This window comes from Arachis hypogaea, chromosome 4, assembly GCF_003086295.3.
Source record: "Arachis hypogaea cultivar Tifrunner chromosome 4, arahy.Tifrunner.gnm2.J5K5, whole genome shotgun sequence".
NCBI classification, from domain to species: Eukaryota; Viridiplantae; Streptophyta; class Magnoliopsida; order Fabales; family Fabaceae; genus Arachis; species Arachis hypogaea.
This window is the reverse complement of record NC_092039.1, coordinates 58,529,494-58,535,780: the sequence shown is the minus strand read 5'-3', so window position 1 is coordinate 58,535,780 and position 6,287 is coordinate 58,529,494. Positions and strand designations below refer to the sequence as shown.

Sequence of the window (6,287 nt, the reverse complement as noted above, 5' to 3'; positions counted from 1 at the left end):
ACATCTTTTGGTCATCTGCTTGTATCTTTCCCAAGCTTCATAGAGGGATTCACCATCTTTTTGTTTGAAGGTCTGAACATCCACTCTAAGCTTGCTCAGCTTTTGAGGAGGAAAGGACTTAGCCAAGAAGGCCGTGACCAGCTTATCCCAGGAGTCCAGGCTATCTTTAGGTTGAGAGTCCAACCATGCTCTAGCTCTGTCTCTTACAGCAAAAGGGAAAAGCATGAGCCAGTAGACTTCAGGATCTACTCCATTAGTCTTAACAGTCTCACAGATCTGCAACAACTCAGTTAAGAACTGGTAGGGATCTTCTGATGGAAGTCCATGAAACTTGCAGTTTTGTTGCATTAGAGCAACTATTTGAGGTTTCAACTCAAAATTATTTGCTCCAACGGCAGGAATTGAGATGCTTCTTCCATCAAACTTGGAAGTAGGTGCAGTACAATCACCAAGCATCCTTCTTGCATTATTGTTATTAGGTTTGGCTGCCATATCCTTTTCTTGTTCAAAAATTTCAGCAAGGTTGTCTCTGGATTGTTGTAATTTAGCTTCTCTTATTTTCCTCTTCAGAGTCCTTTCAGGTTCTGGATCAGCTTCAACAAGAATTCCTTTTTCCTTGTTCCTACTCATATGAAAGAGAAGATAACAGAAAAAGAAGAGGAATCATCTATGTCACAGTAAAGATGTTCCTTATTGTTAGTAGAAGAAGAAAGGGAATAAAGAAAGGAGAATCCAAACACAAGGGTGAGGATAGGGGCAGTGATTTGAGATGAAGAGAAGTGTTAGTAAATGAATGAATAAATAGAATAAGATGAGAGATAGAAGTTTTCAAAAATAATTTTGAAAAGGAGTTAATGATTTTCGAAAATTAAGATAAGAAATAAATTTAAAACAATTAATTAATTAAAAAGAATTTTTGAAAAAAAGGGAGGTATTTTCGAAAATTAGAGAGAGAATATTTGTTAGATGGTTTTGAAAAAGATAAAAAATAAACAAAAAGTCAAATAGTTAGTTTAAAAAAATCAAATTTGAAAAGATAAGAATATAAGAAGATAAGAAGTTAGAAAAGATATTTAAAATCAAATTTTTGAAAAAGATAAAATTTTGAAAAAGATATGATATAAAAGATAAGATAAAAAGATATGATTTAAAAATATATGGTTGGAAAAGATTTAAATTTTTAAAATTAAAATTAATTACTTGACTAACAAGAAACTAAAAGATATGATTCTAGAATTTAAAGATTGAACCTTTCTTAACAAGAAAGTAACAAACTTCAAATTTTTTAATCAATCATATTAATTGTTAGCATAATTTTCGAAAATAAAGATAAAATTAAGAAAAAGATTTTTGAAAAATAATTTAAAAAAATAAATTTCAAAAATTAAATAAAAAAATGAAAAAGATTTGATTTTTGAAAAAGTTTTAATAAGATAAGATTTTTAAAATTTGAAAATTTGACTTGACTTACAAGAAACAACTAATTTTAAAAATTTTTGACTAAGTCAACCCAAATTTTCGAAATTTTGAGAGAAAAAAGGAAAAGATATTTTTTTATTTTTGAAATTTTAATTATGAGAGAGAAAAACATAAAAAAAGACTCACAACATGAAAAATATGAATCAAAACACATAATGCATGCAAGAACACTATGAATGTCAAGATGAACACCAAGAACATTTTGAAGATCATGATGAACATCAAGAACGTATTTTTAAAAAAAATTTGATGCAAAGAAAACATGCAAGACACCAAACTTAGAAATCTTTAATGCTTGGACACTATGAATGCAAAAATGCACATGAAAAACAATAAAAGACACAAAACAAGAAAACATCAAGATCAAACAAGAAGACTTACCAAGAACAACTTGAAGATCATGAAGAACACTATGAATGCATGAATTTTCGAAAAATGCAAGAAATATTTTTAAAGCATGCAATTGACACCAAACTTAAAACATGACCCAAGACTCAAACAAGAATCACAAAATATTTTTGGTTTTTTTTTATTTTATGATTTTTTTTGTATTTTCTTTTATATATATATTTTTTCGAAAAATATATAGGAAAAAGAAAACAAGAAATTCAAAATTTTTAATAAGGATTCCAGAAATCTTTCAATGTTAGCCTAAAGCTCCAATCCAAGGGTTAGACATGGCTTCATAGCCAACCAGCTTTAGGATGGAATTACATGCATTGTGGTGATTAGTTGAAGCCTTAGTCCAAAAGAATTTGGATATGGCTTTAAATTACATGCATTGTGGTGATTAGTTGAAGCCTTAGTCCAAAAGAATTTGGATATGGCTTTACAGCCAGCCAGGCTTCAACATGCTTCATGAAACTCCAGAATCCATTCTTAAAAATTCTGAAGCCATAGAATGATTTATTTTCAAAATATTTTTTTTTCAAAAATAGGGATCATTTTTTTTTGAAAAATTTTTGAAAACAAAATAAAAAGAAAATTACCTAATCTGAGCAACAAAATGAACCGTCAGTTGTCCAAACTCGAACAATCCCCGGCAACAGCGCAAAAAACATGGTGCATGAAATTGTGATCATCAACAATGGTGCCAAAAACTTGGTAGCGCTCTCAAACGTGAATCACACTTAGTCACAACTCCGCACAACTAACCAGCAAGTGCACTGGGTCATCTAAGTAATACCTTACGTGAGTAAGGGTCGATCCCACGAAGGTTGTTGGTATGAAGCAAGCTATAGTCATCTTGTAAATCTCAGTTAGGCGGATAGTAAATGTTATGGGGTTTTCGAATAATAAATAAAGCAGAAAATAAAGATAGAGTTACTCATGTAATTCAATGGTGGGAATTTCAGATAAGGGTCTGGAGATGCTTGTCCCTGTTGGATCTCTACTTTCCTACTACCTTCCTTCAATCCTTCTTATTCCTTTCCATGGCAAGCTGTATGTAGGGCATCACCGTTGTCAATGGCTACATCCCATCCTCTCAGTGAAAAAGGTCCAAATACTCTGTCACGGCACGGCTAATCATCTGTCGGTTCTCGATCATGTTGGAATAGAATCCCTCGATTCTTTTGCGTTTGTAATCACGCCCAACAATCGCGAGTTTGAAGCTCGTCACAGTCATTCAATCCCTGAATCCTACTCGGAATACCACAGACAAGGTTTAGACTTTCCGGATTCTCATGAATGCCGCCATCAATCTAGCTTATACCACGAAGATTCTGATTAAGGAATCCAAGAGATATGCCCCCGGTCTAAGGTAGAACGAAAGTGGTTGTCAGTCATGCATTCATAGGTGAGAATGATGATGAGTGTCATGGATCATCACATTCGTCATGGTGAAGTGCAATGAATATCTTAGAGCAGGGATAAACTGAATTGAATAGAAAATAGTAGTAATTGCATTGAAACTTGAGGTACAGCAGAGCTCCACACCCTTAATCTATGGTGTGTAGAAAATCCACCGTTAAAAATACATAAGTGATGAAGGTCCAGGCATGGCCGAATAGCCAGCCCCCAAACGTGATCAAAAGACCGAATGGTCAAAAGACCTGACAATCAAAGACACTGAATACAATAGTAAAAAGTCCTATTTATACTAGACTAGCTACTATGGTTTACAGAAGTAAGTAATTGATGCAGAAATCCACTTCCAGTGCCCACTTGGTGTGTGCTTGGGCTGAGCTTGAACTTTACACGAGCTGAGGCTTCTTTTGGAGTTGAACGCCAAGTTGTAACGTGTTTTTGGCATTCAACTCTAGTTCGTGACGTGTTTCTGGCTTTTGACTCCAGAATGCAACAACGACAGTTTACGTCATCTAATCATGAATAAAGTATAGACTATTATATATTGCTGGAAAGCTCTGGATGTCTACTTTCCAAATCCGTTGAGAGCGCGCCAGTTGGAGTTCTGTAGCTCCAGAAAATTTATTTCAAATACAGGGAGGTCAGAATCCAACAACATCAGTAGTCTTTTGTCAGCCTTTTATCAGAGTTTTGCTCAGGTCCCTCAATTTCAACGAGAAATTACCTGAAATCACAGAAAAACACACAAACTCATAGTAAAGTCCAGAAATGTGAATTTAGCATAAAAACTAATGAAAACATCCCTAAAAGTAGCTAGATTATATTAAAAACTACCTAAAAACAATGCCAAAAAGCGTATAAATTATCCGCTCATCGGTTGCCTCTCAATAAGCGCTTCTTTAATGTCAATAGCTTGACAGTGGGCTTCTCATGGAGCCATACAGGTAATCAGGTCAATGTTGTAAACTCCCAACACCAAACTTAGAGTTTGGATGTGGGGATTCAACACCAAACTTAGTGTTTGGCTGTGGCCTCCCAACACCAAACTTAGAGTTTGATGGTGGGGGCTTTGTTTGACTTTGTACTGAGAGAAGCTTTTCATGCTTCCTCTCCATGTATACAGAAGAACACCCTTGGGTCTTAAACGCAAGGTTGTCCCCATTCAATTGAAGGACTAATTCTCCTCTGTTAACATCTATCACAGCTCCTGCTGTGGCTAGGAAAGGTCTTCCAAGGATGATACATTCATCCTCCTCCTTCCTAGTGTCTAAGATTATGAAATCATCAGGGATGTAAAGGCCTTCAACCTTTACCAACACATCCTCTACCAATCCATAAGCTTGTCTTACTGACTTGTCTGCCATTTGCAATGAGAATATGGCAGGTTGTACCTCAATGATCCCCAACTTCTCCATTATAGAGAGTGGCATAAGATTTATGCCTGACCCTAGGTCACATAGAGCCTTTTCAAAGGTCATGGTGCCTATAGTACAGGGTATTAAGAATTTACTAGGATCTTGTTTCTTTTGAGGTAAAGTTTGCTGAACTCATGTATCTAGTTCACCAATGAGCAAGGGAGGTTCACCTTCCCATGTCTCATTACCAAACAACTTGGCATTCAGCTTCATGATAGATCCTAGATATTGAGCAACATGCTCTCCAGTTACATCTTCATCCTCTTCAGAGGAAGAATTGCTTTCAGAGCTCATGAATGGCAGAAGGAGGTTGAATGGGGTCTCTATGGTCTCTATATGACCTTCAGATTCCCTTAAGTCCTCAATAAGGAACTCCTTCTTGCTTGAGAGACGTCCCCTGAAGTCTTCCTCATTGGGATTCACGTCCTCTCCTTCCTCTCTAGGTTCGGCCATGTTGATTATGTCAATGGCCTTGCACTCTCTTTTTGGATTTTCCTCAGTATTTCTTGGGAGAGTACTAGGAGGAGTTTCAGTGACTTTCTTACTCAGCTAGCCGACTTGTGCCTCCAAATTTCTGATGGAGGACCTTATTTCACTCATGAAGCTTAAAGTGGCCTTTAGACAGATCAGAGACTATATTTTCTAAGTTAGAGGTGCTCTGCTCAGAATTCTCTGTCTATTGCTGAGAAGATGATGGATAAGGCTTGCTATTGCTGAGCCTATTTCTTCCACCATTATTAAAGCCTTGTTGGGGCTTTTGTTGATCCTTGCATGAGAAAATTAGATTATTTCTCCATGATGAATTATAGGTGTTTCCATAAGGTTCACCCATGTAATTTACCTCTGCTATTGCAGGTTTCTCAGGATCATAAGCTTCTTCTTCAGAAGATGCCTCTTTAGTACTGTTGGATGCATTTTGCCATCCATTCAGACTTTGAGAAATCATGTTGACTTGCTGAGTCAACATTTTGTTCTTAGCCAATATGGCATTCAGAGCATCAATTTCAAGAACTCCCTTCCTCTGAGGCGTCCCATTATTCACGGAATTCCTCTCAGAAGTGTACATGAATTGGTTATCTGCAACCATTTCAATTAGTTCCTGCGCTTCTGCAGGCGTTTTCTTTAGGTGAATGGATCCACCTGCAGAATGATCCAGTGACATCTTAGAGAACTCAGACAGACCATAATAAAATATATCTATCATGATCCACTCTGAAAACATGTCAGAAGGACACTTTTTGGTCATCTGCTTGTATCTATCCCAAGCTTCATAGAGGGATTCACCATCTTTTTGCTTGAAGGTCTAAACATCTACTCTAAGCTTGCTCAGCTTTTAAGGAGGAAAGAACTTAACAAAGAAGGCCGTGACCAGCTTATCCCAAGAGTCCAGGCTATCCTTAGGTTGTGAGTCCAACCATGTTCTAGCTCTCTTACAGCAAAAGGGAAAAGCATGAGCCTATAGACTTCAGGATATACTCCATTAGTCTTAACAGTCTCACAGATCTGCAAGAACTCAGTTAAAAACTGGTAGGGATCTTCTGATAGAAGTCCATGAAACTTGCAGTTTTGTTGCATTAGAGCAAC

General features: G+C 36.4%; 1 non-coding gene across 1 annotated transcript; it reads left to right on the top strand.

The window, feature by feature from the left end:
- The first annotated feature begins 5,923 nt into the window (after positions 1-5,923).
- Positions 5,924-6,027, top strand: LOC112799261 (small nucleolar RNA R71). Its single transcript, XR_003200836.1, has one exon. It is a non-coding gene; the product is annotated as a small nucleolar RNA R71 (small nucleolar RNA).
- Positions 6,028-6,287: the final 260 nt, after the last annotated feature.